The 18,061-nt window shown below is 37.5% G+C and overlaps 1 long non-coding RNA gene across 1 annotated transcript in view; it reads left to right on the top strand.

Moving 5' to 3' along the window:
- LOC109277021 (uncharacterized) overlaps positions 1–15,900 on the top strand; it is a 30,819-nt gene extending 14,919 nt beyond the window's left edge. Inside the window, exons 3-4 of the long non-coding RNA XR_002084950.2 lie at positions 12,824–12,956; positions 15,421–15,900. This is a non-coding gene — a long non-coding RNA (uncharacterized LOC109277021). The remainder of the gene's footprint in view (positions 1–12,823; positions 12,957–15,420) is intronic.
- The last annotated feature ends 2,161 nt before the right edge of the window (positions 15,901–18,061 follow it).

Below are 18,061 nucleotides of genomic sequence, written 5' to 3'. Positions count from 1 at the left end.
ACCACCCTCCCCACCCTACCACCCTCCCACCCCCCATCGACCCTCAGGTTGTTCTCAGTTTTTAAGAGTCTCTTATGCTTTGGCTCTCTCCCACTCTAACCTCTTTGTTTTTTTTTTCCCTTCCCCTCCCCCATGGGTTTCTGTTAAGTTTCTCAGGATCCACATAAGAGTCAAAGCATATGGTATCTGTCTTTCTCTGTATGACTTATTTCACTTAGCATCACACTCTCCAGTTCCATCCATGTTGCTACAAAGGGCCATATTTCATTCTTTCTCATTCAAGCAATCTATTCTAAATACATAAATAAACATTGGAGCAATGTTTTTTATAGGATTATACTAGTCTCTCCTTTTTTATCTATACCATGGGTCAACCTTCAATTCATCACATTCAGTACACTCTAGGCTGCCTCAGGACTTTTGCTCTTGCTTTTTCCTTTGCCTGAAGTATTCTGCTGCAAACCTTTTCTTCTCTCAGCTAGATCCTATATATCTTCACCTCTTACTAAGTTTAAATATCCCTCTACCAGGACTACTTTCCTTCTATTCCCACAGAAGAACAGAAGTTTGGTTTACTCCGAAACTCCCTCCCCTCACCAATATGCTTACATATCACTCATAGGTCCTCACTCTCCTCCAAACATTTACAGACATGTATTGAGAGTCTGTCTTTTCTATATATTCTAACTTCCATGAGAATAGGAACAGCTCTATCTTTCTTATTTCCGTATCTAAATGCCAAGCACAGTGTTGGCAGAGCAGGGCACACACTCGGCCAGTATTTGTTAAATAAACATACCAATAATTTCAATAGCAACAGATTAAAAAGAAGCTAAAAATTCAAGAGCCAAGTACTTGTTTATAAGTGGTGATATAGTTGTAAGATGGTATATGATAACCATTAAAACAATGTTCACATTTGACACTCTCCCATAAAAATGCTTGCAACTGTAAATGCAAACAAAAAGGTATAAGGCAGCAAATATATAACGATCATCACTCTATGAAAGGTGGAGAAATGTTTGCAGGAAGTAATTAATGCACTAGCAGACCGTTGACACTGATTATGGCAGCCTGGAGGGCTTGTGGGTGTGCCTCGTTCAAGTTGCAGGCTTGGGCCCCGGCCGTCAGTAATAAGTAAGAAGATGAGAACTTTGATCTTATGGAATTTACTTGTTCATGGTAGAGACAGATGATTAACAAGGTATAATTAAATATATAGAAAGCCAATTCCAAGTTAGAAGCTCTTCTGGGGACCATGCAACAAGGTAGAGTGACAGAGTATATCAGTGCAAAGAGTCCTCTTGGGGTCTGGTTGACAGGGAGGGTTTTTGCCAACTAAGACCTCAGGGGTGAGAATGAGCCAAGCTTAGGAACAGTGTCTCTGAGGTGGGAGAGAACTTGTGACTTCAGTTTTCTTTCTTATGCTTTTCTGTATTTTTATTTCTCTATAATGAACATGAAACAGTTCTAGTTAGAAACAAATTAACTCCATAAAAAGCATATACATTGTCATAAAATTTGCACAGAGTAGTGTGAACCACATAAAAAGGAAGAAAGAAAGAAAGAAGGAAAGAAGGAAGGGACATGTATACCATTCATTGAACTCAGCTACCTGGTGTCTACATAATGTCAAGATCTCCCACACTGCTCATCCTGACCCCATATATATTGAGGATCTCAGCTGGAGTCTAAGTTGGGATTTCAACGTGGGAAATTAAATAATATAGTACACATAAATTATTTAAAACAGTGCCTGGTACTTAGATGGTGGGGTGACCTATTTGCCTCAGTTTAACCAGGACTGGTCCCAGTGTTAATGTTTATTTATTTTGAGAGAGAGACAGAGGGACAGAGGGACAGAGCATGAGTGAGGGAAGGGCAAAGAGATAGGGAGACATAGAATCTGAATCTGAAGCAAGCTCCAAGCTCCCAGCTGTCAGCACAGAGCCTGACTCGGGGCTCCAACCCAGGAACCATGAGTTCATGACTTGAGCCGAAGTTGGGCGCTCAACCAGCTGAACCACCCAGGCGCTCCTGTACTGGTCCCAGTTTTAAAACCTGGCACCTCCACCCACCTGCCCACAGTCCTAACATACAAAGAGAGTTGGTCACTCTGTTAGCAGGTACTTTTAATGATAAACTAGTGAATGGCACTCCCATTTTTGAATGAGTGTTTTTATCCAGAGAGGAAGAGAGTTTTCATCACTAGCAGCTGATTGCCACCACCATCCATGTGTATCTCTTAGACATCAGTTCCCTGTGCTGAGTTACCTCAGACCCTTACAAGAGGGGCTGTAGACAGAAACCGAATAGGTGATTTTCACAAAAGCCTCATGAAATAAGCATTGTTCTGATGGCTGGGTGAGTTGGGAAGGGAAAATATTCCTAACTTCCGTAGGGAATATTGCACAGCATTGGTGAATAGAAAAGAGAAGGTAAGTCAGGGCTACAGTCAACTGAGTGTTTAGGTTTGTATCTTTTGAAGCCACTAAAATCTTTGAAATTTAGGACATAATTTCACCTTAGTGTAGTTTCATTACTTTGTTCATTTATTTTAAACACATGATATATTATAGCAATATTAATGAAATTGAAGGAAGTTAATAATACACAACCACATGATTCTAATATAATAGATGTTATATATTGTCCCAATATTTTTTAATATGCATTTTAAACAGTTATAAGTATAAGATGCTGCAAGTTAGGTATATATATGTTATATATATAAAATCTTTATCTTTTTAAAGCCCTTTTAGGTTCAGAGAAAAACTGAACAAAAGGTTCAAAGGTTCCCAATACACTCCTTGCTCCCATACATGCATAACCTCACCTATTAGGAGCATCCCCCACCAGAGGGGTACATATGTTGCAATTTTTTTGAGTTTCTTTCTTTATTTTGAGAGAGAGAGAGCAGGCAGGGGAAGGGCAGAGAGAGAGAGGGAGAGACAGAATCCCAAGCAGCCTCCATGCTCTCAGCACAGAGCCTGACACGGGGCTGGAGCTCACAAATTATGAGCTCACACCTGAGCTGAAATCGAGTCAGTCAGGACTGAGCCACCTAGAAGCCTCACAACTGTGGAGTCTACACTGATATACCATAACCACCCAAAGTCCATAGTTCGCACCAAGATTCACTCTTGGTGCTGCATTTTCTACGGGTTTAGAAAAATGTATGACATATATCCATCATTACAGAATCAATCATACTGAATAGTTTCACTGCCCTAAAAATTCTCTGTGCTGCACTTTTTGATTCCTTCCACACCAGATCTTTTTACTGTCCCCATAGTTTTGCCTTTTCTAGAATGTCATGTGGTTGGAACCAGTATGTAGCCTTCCCAGTCTGGCCTCTTTCATTTAGGAGTATGCATTTAGGATCTCCCTTGCCAAGTCTTTTTGTGGCTTCACTGATCACTTTTTTTTGGGGGGGTGCTGAATAATATTCCTATCCTGGATATATGGTATGGATGTGCCATAGTTTCATTATCCATTCACCTACTGAAGAATTTCCAGATTGTGGCAATTATGAATGAAGCTGCTATCAGCACTTGTGTGCAGGGGTTTGGGTGGACATAAAGTTAATACCGGAGAGTGTGACTGTTGGGTTGCATGGTAAAAGTATGTCTATTTTTTTAAGAAACTGCCATACTGTTTTTCAAAGCAGCTGCGCCATTTGCATTCCCACCAGCAAGGAATGAGAATTCCTGTGGCTCCACGTCGACACCACCATTTGGTGTTAGTTAGTATGTTAGATTTTGGCCATTATGACAGGCATGTAGAACTATCTCATTTTTTAATTTTTTTAAAAAAATTTTGTTTAATGTTCATTTATTTTTGAGGGAGAGAGGGTGGGAGGGGTAGAGAGAGAGGGAGACACAGAATCCGAAGCAGGCTCCAGGCTCCGATCTGTCAGCACCGAGCTTGACATGGGGCTCAAACTCATGAACTGTGAGATCATGACCTGAGCCAAAGTCGGGCGCTCAATCACGGAGCCACCCCGGCACCCCTAATTTTTTTTTTTAATATTTATGTATTTATTTTGAGAGAGAGAAAGAGAGCAAGTGCATGCTAGCGGGGGAGGGGCAGAGAGAGAAGGAGAGACAGAAGCCAAGAAAGCTCTGCACTGTCAGCACAGAGCCCAATGCAGGGCTTGATCTCAGGAATGGTGAAATCATGACCTGAGCCAAAATCAGGAGTCCAACGCTTAATGGACTGATTGACCCCGGCGCCCCTAACTCATTTTTTTTAATTTGACTTTCCTGATGATATAGCATCTTTTCAAATGTTTATTTGCCATATCTGTATCTTCTTTGGTGAGGTTTCTTAAGATCTTTAATCATTTTTAATTGGGTTGTTTTCTTACTGTTGAGTTTTAATTGTTCTTTGGATATTTTTGGTAACAGACCTTAATCAGATATGTCTTTTGCCAATATTTCCTCCCCGCCTGTGGCTTGTCTTTTAAATTTCTTGACAATGTCTTTTGCAGAGCAGAAGACTGTAATTTTAATGAATTCTACTATTAATTCCTTCTCTCATGGATTGTGTTTTTTGGTGCTGTATGAAAAACGCACTGCCAAACCCAAGATCTCCTAGATTTTTTCCTATGTCTTGTTCTAAGTGTTTCATAATTTTGAGTTTTAGATTTATGACCTAACTGTAGGTCTATGACTCATTTGGAGTTAATCGTTTATGAAGAGTAGAAAGTTTATGTCTAGATTCATTTTTTTTTTGCATGTGGATATTTACTTGTTCCAGCATTCTATATTTTTATTTAATATATCATGCACATTGTTTCCAGTTCTCACATATCCTTTACCACCATCATTTTAAAGGCTGTGTAACATTTCATCACCAACATTGTGCCATAAGGCATATTTACAGAACTGTAATTATGCCCTCAAATGCAAGAACACACTAATGTCTTTGACTGCCTTTGCTACTTACTTGAAAATGCCTGTTAGTAATTTCAAGCACCAACAGTAGGTTATGACATCTATAGACAAAAAAAAAAAAAAAAAAAAAAAAAAAAGTCTGGTGTTTTATTTTGCTTGTATTCATATTGAACATTTTTATCAAGTTTGCTTACTAGTTGTATGTCTTCTCTTGTACATTTCTTTTCCTATTTTTTCCCACTTATCTATCAGTGATTTGCTCTCCTTGACAAATATTTTTCTATTTTTACTAAGGTCTCCTGCTCTTTTCTCATCTTATTTTGTAAGAATAGTGTCTACTCTGCTGTTTACCTTTGTGTTTTGTTATATTTTTAACCTGCATAAAGTTTAAATTTTTACATAGAAATCTATTGAAAATTTTTTTCTTTTTGTGACTTTTTCACTTGTCCATTTAGAAACCTATTTCCCTTCCATGACTTTAATAAATATTCAATTCTATTTTCATTGTAAAATATACACTCTAGTTTTATATAGACATATATCTATATCTATATCTATATCTATATCTATATCTATATATCTCAATTTAATTTACTCTATGGAGAGATTTAAGACACTGTGCTTTTTTATTTTCCAATTTGTTGCCACTTACTCAACTATGTACTTCAATGTGAACTCAATGGCATTTTAAAATAACATAATTGGAGTTCACATTTATGCCTTCTTTACTACTGTTGAACTATGTTTTAAGCTAAATTAATAAAGCAATGGCTATGTTGATAAAAAGCCATTTTTATAAATATCATTTGAATATTTTTTACACATTTGACTTACATACATAACAAACGTTTGGAAAGAAATAATATCTGTCCCAAACCTGATGAAGATTTGCAAATAATCATTTTGAGGTTTTAGATTGCTTTATCTCATTTCTACTGCTCCTTGTTGTATTTTATGACTCATTGATTAAAAGGAGATGCTATTTTAATCTATTTTGCAAACTTCTCGGTAAATAAATGAACAAGTAAATGAACAAATAAATGAACAAAAACCATATATTATTCCATGCTCAGGTTGGGGGGGGTGTAATTAATGATAAGACATAAGATTCTGCTCATATGAATAGGATAGAAAAAATATACAGCTTAAAAAAATAGATCAAGAGATCATGACATAAAAAAACAAAGATTATGAGAGCTGGCTAGAAAGAGCCTTAGAAGACATCTGGTTCAACTAGTTCATCAGATTTGTAATAAAAATAATAGTAGTGAATGTTAACTTGACATGACAACACAGAGACTATACTAAGTGTATTATCTCATTTATTGATCAGAATTACCTTCTACGTACTTCCAGTTTACAAATGAGGAAATTTAGGTGTGATGCCATTGTTTCGGCATGATCATGAAGACACTGACCTCCAAAGAAGAAAAGTGACTTTCAAAAATTACAGAGTTGAGTCAAGACTATCAAACACACTGAGATATGCTGATATGATGTGGCTGGTGTAAGACAGTACACACACACACACATACATCCAGATTTTCTGATAAAGTCATTTCATTTTTTTTATTTTATTGTTGAAAAAAATTTTAATGTTTATTTTTGAGAGAGAGAGAGAGACTGAGCACGAGCAGGGTAGGGGCAGAGACACACACACACACACACACACACACACACACACACAGAATCCGAAGCAGGCTCCAGGCTCCGATCTGTCAGCACAGAGCCTGATGTGGGGCTCGAACCCACAGATTGTGAGATCATGACCTGAGCCGAAGTCAGAAGCTCAACCGACTGAGCCACTCAGGTGCCCCTCATTTTTTAAATAGAATCATTTCTAAGTACCCAAAATATACAATGCACAAATATAGAAAATTATTAATACATTTATACTCCTTTAAAGACCTGCTATTGTAAAGATATTTGTGCCTCTCACAGTTGTGACAGATAGAAGTAAAATAATTAATCATAATTAACTGTTATGCTCAGGCTTTCTTGCCAAATCCGTTTAATGTAATTAGATGTGCTCCTTGCACTCCATTTTGCTGTGATGGGCTCAAATTCTGGCTGGGTTTCATGTGGTGTCATCACATCCTGTAGTCATCATTGTAATTTTCTCCATTAGGGTAGCTCCCTGACGGAGTGCCCTATGCCAGGCACATCATTCTATATTTTCTATTCTGTTAACGATGTCAAGGAATGCATCACTACCACCTTTTCTCCTCGCACCAAAATACCATGAATTGCCAACATATGATTTAAATGGGAGGGGGGGATCTTAGGCTACAGGGCAGAGCTCTGGCGTATAGAAGCCTGTAGTTAATCTTTTGTCTCTCTTGTAAACTAGCGGATCACTTTTGGGTCAAGTTACTTAATCTTTCTAATTCTCATTTTACCTGTCTGTAAAATGGAGGTAAGGATTCACAGAGTCTCAGGGATTTTATAGAGATTTACATTTACAGCATGTAATTGATTCTCAAGAAATATTAAGTTTCCTTTCCAAAGACAGGTTTCTTTCGTAGAAATGGGGCAGTCCTTGAGATGTTGTTTGCATAGTTATCACGGATAGGTTTTAACCCGAGTATTTCTTTTACCCTAATTCGGCCTTGAATATTAACATGGCATTCCTAATTAGGTCTTAATCTCGTTGGGAGAGTTAACAGTAAGTACTAAGGACTCCCATAACACAATCTAAGCTTGCGTATTAGTCCAGAGAAGGACAGCTATAATTTTCCATTCTTCTCTGGTTGATTTTCCCCTATTAACATTATTTGCTGAAGATGGAATTTCATAGTAGGAACAGAAGGGGAGGGAAAAGAAGGATTTCAGCTTATGATGATCACAGAGCCATCTCTGAAGGGCTTGGTCTTATACATGCTGGGTGCCAAACTTTGGTCTTCATTCTGAACTTCCTTACGCATTCTCTTGGATACACGAAGCGAAAAGCCGAAGCCACTGCAGCGGATAGATTTTTACAATGGCGAAATATGACGGAAAAGACTCTGGGCTCATCATTCAGAGAAACCATCTGTGCCGGAGTAACTGTCTGTAGAGGGAAAAAATAAATCATTTTCAAAAATCCCATTGCTCCAAAATCTGGTCCAGTGCCACCGTCCTGAGTGCCAACTATTCCATCTGGCAAAAGCAAGTCATGGAAAAGCACAAAAGCAATTTACCCAATTGGCCTGGGCAGCAAGTTTATTCTTCAATTATTTTTTTGTGAGTCTTCCCTCCGAGTGTGGCTCAGATAGTTCTGCACTAGGATCCCCAGCTGGGCAGGGTTCAACTAGGCAAAAACACAACTTGGGGTGAGTAGCAGTGAAATTTGCAGTTAGTCTCCCTCATTTAGAATCCTCCCTCCTGTTTAGAATCCCTCTTTCTGAATGGGTTAACCCTATTGAGTGGTTTTTAAAGAGTAGCTTCCTGATAGGATCATACTGCGAGATATAGAGTAAGTTGGTATTCAAATTTACTATTACAAACTATCGGGGAATCTTTGAAAATTTATAATCTGACAGCCTCGCTTCTTAGATGGGCTGCTGTGGTGAATGCAATTAATTGGGGACTTCCTCATCTCTATTCTTTTCTATTATTTTTAGGCAAAGGTTTCATTTTAAAAGTAGTCTATTTTCCCTTCAGTATCCTTGGAAACCAACCAATCCAACGGTTTTGTTGCATTGGTGAGGCCATCTATTTCTTGGGAGATTGCCATTTAGAGGATTAAAATTATAAGGCCCCAAAGAAGGAATTTTTCCAACAGCAGTCAATCTGTGTACCTTTCAGAGAGTTTTCTAGAAATTTGCTTCAGAACAGCTGAATAGATGTAATGTCATTTCAGGACTAGGACTCTCAGCTCCGATAGAGGTTCTAACCAGCAAACGTTGAGAGCTATCACCAGCTGGTTATTTGCAGTCCGTGGAATACATGTTCTGTACTCCAGAGACATGAATCACTTGTTCAATTAAAAATAGTATTTCCCTAGCAATTATTTGATCAAGAACGGGAATAACGTGTGGGTGAAATGATGGCCAATTTGCGTTCCCATCTTGGAAACAGGCCTGTCGTTTTGACAGCATATACACATATCGATCTGCTTTTCTCTCTGAAACAACCAGCTCCAGAATTAATGACTGTAGATTCTTCTAGGATTTCCTTAAAATTAGGTCAAGGCTTTCCACTGTGGGAGTTAAATGCATGCTTCTCGCTGTGGAATTCAGGGGGGAAATGAGTTGCCAAGAGAAAGGCATATTAAGGACCTAGTCATACACAATTCTTTACCAAATTGTATCTGAGTCCTGTTTTGCTTACTCAAGACAAAGCTAATTACTCCATAGGATTATAGCATGGAATAGCTGACCAATGACAACCTCCAAGTGTCACAATCCAGTTTAAACAATCATTTTATCTGAATTATTAAATGCCTTAAATTTTTCAAAACTTTATTAGATACCTCCAATGTGTCAATTTCTCCATAGAAGCTGGGTATAATCCATTGTGGTCTAAAGCTTTAAAATGTTCACCACTGTTTGAGAAAGATTCATATAAATTAATACTTAGAAAATAAAGCATATAACACTGTGAAGGAAAAAGGATAGATCAGTTAATTATCCTATATAGATTTGATTTCTGCCTTTGGATTTGAAGCATGAAAAAGTAAAAAAACAAAAAAAAAGTGGAAATAAGGGTAATTCTAAACAAAGGTAGGAAGATGCCGAAGCCATTGACTTGTGAAAGTTTGGGATAGTGTGGAAAATACATAAATGGTTCAACATGACTGAGTGTGGAAATAAAGGAAGTAAAGGAAGTTAAAAGGGGCCTTCTGTGCTATGTAAAAGTGTTGTGACTTAATTGTCTAGGATATAGATATTTATGGAAGAACTTTAAGCAAAAAAATGCTAAGCTCCTGTGTGCATTTTAGAAGAATGAGGTACAACAAAGAGTTTTAGAGGGGAAGCAGTGGAGACAGAATAACAAGTTAGACAGTAGGAGTCCCCCAAAGAATGAGGATTGGACCTAAAAGTAAAATTTGGGCAGATGGAACCAAGAAAACTGATGGTGAGGATGTGTGTCATTGCTGATGTCATTAACAGAAGGTAGAGAACAGAGGAGTCAAATAGATACTTGCTTTTCATTTACTCTTTGTGTTTTGGCTTGCTTCAACTATGTCATTATTTCCCTATTAATATTCATTTACTTATATAGATGGAAGTATTCTAGCATGAAACCAGGAGGAAGGACAACAAATGATAATATATGTTGTGGGTGGAGAAAGGCTACACTATCGTCTTGGATAACTGTAGTATTTCCTGGATTTCTGTTTGGGAAATCTGACTTAAATTCATTCCTACTATCCCTGATCTGTCCAGTGGCCATTTTCAAATCAGAATATTGGATTTTATATTTGATCTTTTAAATGTCACTGTTCCGGTCTGATGAGACTACTGAGAATTTTGATTCTGTTGTGTCTTATGTTCATTGTGTCTTTCACCTTTAGGTCATGAAAAGGTGAGGGGCAATATTTGTGCATATAGGATTTTCCCAAGTCACAAATACAACTTTTACTGAACAACACCAGGAACACTGTGCTGTTGAATAAAACTAAGTACTTCACTCCACTGAGATACCAAGAAACCAATCAGTCTTCCAGTGGAGTTATTCAGGAGTCCTAAATCTACTGCAAAATGCTGTAATTTAGACCAAGGCTATAAAGGGAAGCTACATCGAGTGCGTTTTGCTTAAATCAATAGCTTGTAATTTCCCATTATATCTACAAAAATCCGGGGCTGGTAGCTGTAAATGTACTTCACGTACCTCTTGATTGATTATAGCTTGATGTCCTTATGTAAAATTCAAAATGATATTTCTGCTTTCAATATTTGTCTTGGCATGGTAGAGTAACATCAGGGAAATAAGGTTTATTGCATTCTTTTAAAAAATAGTTAGGAATGAAGAATACTTTTGTTGTAAGCTTGATCCCACTATCATCTAATAATACTACGTTTTATTAGTTAACTAAAAGGTGCTGTAATCAATTGAGTGCTTACTACATGGTAGTCATTAATCATCTAAATTGGTGATTTCAGCTAATTCTCCTAACAATGGCATGATTTTAGCATCATAAGTAGTCCTGGAACATGGGTGGGGAAACTCATGCTTAGAAGAATATGGTACTTTCTCACAATATTTAGGTTACCCAGTATATATTTGAACCCACATCTGTGTACCTATCTACAAGAACCTGAACACTTCACTGGATAGTATGATGACATCTGTTAATAATCCATAGGAATAACAAATTTATTTTTCAAAGCTTCTGAACTCCAGAAACTTGAAAACTCAAAGCCTAAAGTCTGACAAACATAAGATGAATTCACATATGAGCAGAGAGTGGGATAAAACCAGCTCTCTCACTGTGTTTAAAAAAAAATGAACCAATGGAGTTCATTGGTTCAATGTCAAAGAAGGAGACACCGGGGGTGCCTGGGTGGCTCAGTTGGTTAAGTGTCTGACTTTGGCTCAGGTCACGATCTCGCGGTTTGTGAGTTCGAGCCCTGCATCAGGCTCTGTGCTGACAGCTCAGAGCCTGCAGCCTGCTTCGGATTCTGTGTCTCCCTCTCTCTCTGCCCCTCCCCTACTTGTGCTCTGTCTGTCTCTGTCTATAAAAATAAATAAAATGTAAAAAAAAAAAAAAAAAAGGAGACATTGGATTTTCTATAGGCAAATGTGTTTCCAATTGTTGACAATATCTGAGGTAGTTGGCTAAATTGGACATTCTTTTGAGACCTTGTTCTTTATTTGGTCTAAATTTGATTCAGTGTGCATCTATCTCAGCAGGGATTTGAAACTACAATACTTAACAGATTACTATTCTTGCTCCTGAATGCATCATATGTCTTTATTCCTACAGACTGAGATCTGTGAGATGTTTCTCAGGTTATACCCTTTCCCTGTTGCAGAAAGGGGATTGGTGTGCATGGTATGACAACTTTGTGGCTACTCATGGGCCACGTGTCTTCACTATTTTATTTGAAGCTGTGTCCTATAGCACAATGCCCATAAATATGCCGGTGCAAAAACTACGTCCAAAGCCAAAACTTATAGCTTTTACTTTATCTCTCCTTTGGAGCAAACAACCAAGAACTTACTAGTGTTCTTTACTTTCAATCGGTATCTGGGAAATTGCAACACGTAGAAAGAAGACAACAGCTCAATACTCATCTCCCCGAGGACAAGTTTACTTCAGTTTAAAAAAAAAAAAAAACACCACAGGGTATTTTACTATTTGTAGTTTTTCTTGTAAAGGGAGAACTTGAAAGAAATGGTTTCCACCGCTGTGTACCAAAGAGGAAATTATGTTGAGAAATTGCAGACTTTTGAGGCATTAAGCAATGAGCTGTCCAGAAAAATAAATAAATAATTTCACAAGGAAAGAAAAGAAAAAAAACCCAACCTCCTTGGGAATTGAAATATATTAGACAATGCATCAAAGAGGGTAAAAGAAAAAAGAAAGTCAGGTAGTTTACAATAAGATCGAGGGAGATAAAGTCCTGAATGTCCCACTTCTCATGATTAAAAAGCAAGGAGGCAACACAGGGCTGTGCATTCAAGGTAGTTCATAAGGACAAACGGAAAAGTGTAAGAAAGAAAACAAAACAAAACACTTCAGTCCCATGGCCTTATTTCCATCTGTTCACATTGCCCCCACCTGCTCCAGTTTATAAAGTGGCTCAGTGTCATGTGAAGGACATTCTTGTTGCGTTGGCTTGGCCTGCACAGAGCCATGTGACATGTTGGAGAAGTTTCAGCCTGTTCTTAGCTTCCCTGTGCGACTTTGGAGCTACATTCCTGACATTGAAGATAGACATTCTTCCCTCAAGTTTTCCCCCTAGATTTACACGTGTGCTCTTTTCTTTTTAAAGCAGGAGTGACTTCAGCAGTTGCTTAGATCTGGGTTTTTCTCACACACCCAGAATTTGCTTTGGTGAAGGCAGCCAGGCAAGTCAGGAAGGAGACCACTCAACACGTAAAGAATGTCATGCTGTTTTCTTCCTACGGGTAGGTATTGTGTCTTGAAGAATCACAGAAATGGAGACTATTTGATCGTCACACTCAAAAAGAGGACAGAGTTTGTTCTGCAGAGGTAGCAGGGAATAAACTGAAATTTATGACCGAGAGTCAGAAAGTCAGGCCTCCATTCACAGCTTTACCTCAAGTCGGGTGACCTGAATCAAGCTCTTACCTCTCCGAGCTTTAAATTCCTCATCAAAAAAAAAAAAAAAAAAAAAAGAGTGCATCAATATTTTTCAACTAGCTCCCTATTCCCCATCAGACTCATATAGAGTTGTAGATATAAGGTACACGTACATCACATACACAGAGATACCTAGACATCAGGGATCAGGTTTTCTTCCAAGATTCTAGATTTAAGTGGACAGTAGGTGAAGTCCAGACACTAAAGAAATTAGTGTTGGGGCGCCTGGGTGGCTCAGTGGGTTAAGCGTTTGACTTCAGCTCAGCTCACGATCTCATGGTTCGTGAGTTCAAGCCCCACACCGGGCTCACGGCTATCAGCATAGAGCCTGCTTTGGATCCTCTGTCTCCCTCTCTCTCTGCCCCACCCCTAGCTCACACTCTCCCTCCCGCTCTCAAAAATAAATAAGCATTAAAAAGATTTTTAAAGAAATTAGTATTTATTAAAAGCTGTCCAACTGACACTAATGAGGTACCTTGGTTTAGAGCCACTTATATAGACAACATCTAAGTGACCCCCATTCTCTACCTATAGAAACTCTACTTAAAATAATTTTCAAGGAGTTTTTATGCACATGGCAATGAGGCAAAACAAAGGAGGAAGAAGAGGAGAAAGAGGGGAAGGAGGAGGATAAATGTAAATCATTATTCTTGGCCTTCAGATCCTCATAATCTCCCAGGGAGTACCCAACAATATCACTATCACAACAGCATAGGTTATGTTTAGTCAAAGGAGTTTATGGCCAAATCCTTAAAAAAATAGAAGTGAAATAAGAAGTGAAATAGAAATAAGTTCATGAGAACTTATAGAAACAGGTGGAAATCAACAGGAATTAGAATTAGGGCATGGAAGAGATGTGTGGAAGGACAGATGACATGTGTTTATCAGGTGTGAGAGAATGCGCTTTAGACACACAGGACTCTTCCTGGTCCAGATCCATCATGGGGTGTCACGCCCCTGAGCCTTTGCACCTGTCACTCTCTCTGCTCACGTCACTTCTTTATCAGTTGCTTTTATGTGTCATTTCCTATTTGTATATTTTCCTACCTTTAATAAAGATCTGATTACCCCTCGTTTTTGTTGCTGAAGGACCTCTTCATATTACCTTTTTATCACCTACTAGATTTCATGATAGTTGTTTTGAAATCTGTCTCTTTCTTTACAGCTTTTTAATTAAGTGCTTAAAGTTTCTCTTTTATTGTCAACATGTAACACAGTATCTTGCACAGAGAAAGTTACCTTTTTAAAAAAGTTTATTTATTTTGAGAAAGAAAGAGAGAGAGAGAGAGCACGCATGTGCAAGCAGGAGAGGGGCAGAGAGAGGGAGAGAGAAAGAATCCCAAGCAGGCTCCGCACTCAGCACAGAGCCCCAATGCGGGGCTCAAACTCACGAACTGTGAGTTCCTGACTTGGGTCTAAATCAAGAGTTGGAGGCTTAACTGACGAAGCCACCCAAGCACCCCTCACACAGAGAAAATATCCTTGAGTTGAAGTAAGTATGGGCAGAAGAACAATAGCAATAAAGATTTTTACTTAGAATGATTAGGGAATAAATAAGGACACACGATGAGGACAGAATATAAAATTTGTGTGTTTTGAGTAGTGTCACATTTGGAGACACACACAAATAAAGGGAAGTAATTTGAAGCTATTGCAACTGGAATTCTCTGAGCAGGAAAATAACAAGAGTTGGAGACTTGATTGGAAAGGGAAGAAAATAAAGGTGAGGAATGTTCAAGAAGGATCAATAAGAACTGAGAACTAGAGATGAATTAAGAGTGCTATTGTCCTTCAGATAAAAATGTACTCATATCTGAAGCACATAAAGAGAGGATGGGGTATCCATATGAAGACTTTTTACAGACACTGGAGGGGTGAAAATAGCGACTGAATTTTGCAAAGGAAGCTGAGGCTGGAGGTGGGGCTCTGAGAGCTGTTGACACAGGGGTGATGACTAAAGATACAGAAACTAATAGAAAGAGAGAACATGAGAAAAATGAGCAGAAGGTTAAGCATCTTTGGGAAAGGGCTTGAGGAGGAAGAAAAATCACCATGTGAGCCAGGAACAGAGAAGTAAACAAGAAGAGAAACAGTTAAACTGAAAAACAAAAACAGAAACAAAAAACAAACTTGGGTTTGTTCAAATAAACTGAATACAGAAATAAATAAATAAAAATTAGTCCTAGATGAACCGAAATTCCACTCTAGGGAGAGAAAGCAAAATTATTAGAAGATAAAAATTAATTCCTGTCCATTTTTTTTTTCCAGCTTCCTTCTAATCTGGAGATTCTCAAAGGGGGGAGAAATGAAAGAAAAAAAAAAGGAAGAGAAACCAAAAAATGTGGTATTAGAGTCTAAAAGGAACAGAGAGAGTTTCTAAAAGGAACTAGTGGCAAAGTGAAAAAATTCCCAGATAGGGAAAATAGGTTTAGAAAGAATGCTGTTGTTAGTTTTAGCTAAAAGAAAGTTCCAGAAAACTCCTGAAAAAGCTTCAGTTTCTTTGCAGAAAGGAAGCTCACAGGGAGGAAGGCAATCATGTAAATTGACTGAGTAACAGAATAAAGGAGAGAGTTGAGATGAATGATCGAAGCAGAAGTGAATTATTTTTCAAAGAAATGGGATGGCATTTATCTGAAAATAACTAACAAAATAAGCATTTTGTTCCATCAACCTGTATGTCTGTTACATTGTTAACATCACAGGGTCTAAATTATGGAATTCCATACATAGTAAAGCTTGAAATCTGTATGTGTGTCCTCCAACTTTGTTTTTATTCTGCCAATTGCTTTGATTATTGTAAGTCTTTTTCATTTTCATATACATTTTTGAATCAGTTTTTCAATTTCCACCAAAAAAATCTAGGTTTTTTTTATTGGGATTGTTTTCTTTCTTTCTTTTTTCTTTCTTTCTTTCTTTCTTTCTTTCTTTCTTTCTTTCTTTCTTTCTTTCTTTTCTTTCTTTCTTAGAAATGTTTATTTAGTTTTGGGGGAGAGAGCATGAGCAGGGGAGGGGCAGAGAGAGAGGGGGACAGAGGATCCAAAGCAGGCTCTGCACTGACAGCAGAGAGCCCAATGTGGGGCTTGAACTCATGAACTGTGAGATCATGACCTGAGCCAAAATCAGATGCTCAACTGACTTAGCCACAATCCAGGTGCCCCAGGATTATTTTCAATGTATAGACTGATTCAGAGGAGATTTGACAACTTTGATAATCTCAGGTCCTCCTGATCAATGAATATATTTTTCCACTTATGTAATTTATTTTTAAAATTTGGCTTCTCACATTCAATGTTTTGTAGTTTTTTAGCATATAGATATTGCACATCTTCTTTCAAAGCTATTTCTAAAAGTTTCTTGATTTTGATGCTACTGTAACTTTTGATGCTATTTTTATTTCAATTTCTAATTGTTCATTGTTATGAAATTTTAATGTATTAGTGCTCATCCTCCTGCATTGCTAAGCTCACTTGTTAGTTCTGGTAGCTCTTTTGTAAATTCTCTGGGGTTTTCTATGTAAATTATCATCCATTCTGTAAATAAAATTCTGTTTTATATCTTCTTTTCCAATGTACATGCCTCTATTTTCCTTGTTTTAAGTGGTAGAACCACTAGAACAATGTTAAGCGGACGATGTTTTCTTTGTCTTGGGAGGATCATGTTCAGTTCTTCACCATTAAGCATGATGCTCCCTGTTTTGTAGCTGTCATTTTTCAAGTTGAGGAATTTCTGTCTATTTCTAATTTGCTGAGAATTTTTATAGTGAGTTGACATTGAATTTTGTTGAGTGCTTTTTCTGCATATATATATATATATATATATATATATATATATACACACACACACACACATACACACACACTTTGCTTAAAAGTCTAGTACACTGCTTTTGTTAATATTGAGCAAACTTTGCATTCCTAAGATCAACCCTAATGTGTCTTGTTGTGTTATCTGTTTTGGGGGTTTTTGTTGTTGTTGTTGTTGTTGTTGTTGACGCATTCAATTTATTAACATTTTGTAAAGGATTTATATCTCTAACTTAATAGAAGATGCTGCTTTCTGCTTTTTTTGTTTTATTTTCTTTTTGTAACATCTTTGGTTTCGTTAATAGAGAGATTCTGTCTTCATAAAATGAGTTGGTAAGTGTTCTATCTTCTATTTTCTGCATGATTTGTATTACTATTACTACTGATTTTTACCGTTTGGTAAAATTTGCTGGTGCAGCCATCTGGGCCTCAAGTTTTCTAAGGGGAAATATTTTTAAATTATTAAATGAATTTCATTAATGGATATTAATCTATTTCTTCTTGAATGAGCTTTGTTAATAGTGTCTTTCAAAAAACTTGTCCATTTCATATGTTATCAAATTTCTTAACGTAAACTTTTTTCATAATATTCTCTTAACATTTTAAAGTCTATAGAGTATGTACTGATAAGCAATTTTTCAGCTGTAATATTGTTAGATTACACCTTCTTCTACATTTTTTAATCAGTTTTTGCTTTGATCTCTTAAAACAGTTTTCGGTTCCATTAAGTTTTTGATTGCTTGTCTGTTTTCCTTTCCTTACTTTGAATTTTGCTTTTTTTAAAAATTTTCTTTTATCTAGAAATTTCTTTTATTGAAGTATAATTAAAATACAGTGTTGGAGCGCCTGGGTGGCTCAGTCAGTTAAGCGTCCGACTTCAGCTCAGGTCACGATCTCGTGGTCCGTGAGTTCAAGCCCCGCATCGGGCTCTGGGCTAATGGCTCAGAGCCTGGAGCCTGCTTCCGATTCTGTGTCTCCCTCTCTCTCTGCCCCTCCCCCGTTCATGCTCTGTCTCTCTCTGTCTCAAAAATAAATAAACGTTAAAAAAAATTAAAAAAAAAATACAGTGTTATATTAGTTTCAGGTGTAGAATATAAGCAACAATT

Source organism: Panthera pardus, unplaced genomic scaffold, assembly GCF_024362965.1.
Source record: "Panthera pardus isolate Hobbes unplaced genomic scaffold, ASM2436296v1 HiC_scaffold_3, whole genome shotgun sequence".
Taxonomy (NCBI): domain Eukaryota; kingdom Metazoa; phylum Chordata; class Mammalia; order Carnivora; family Felidae; genus Panthera; species Panthera pardus.
This window is presented reverse-complemented; position numbering and strand designations above follow the sequence as displayed.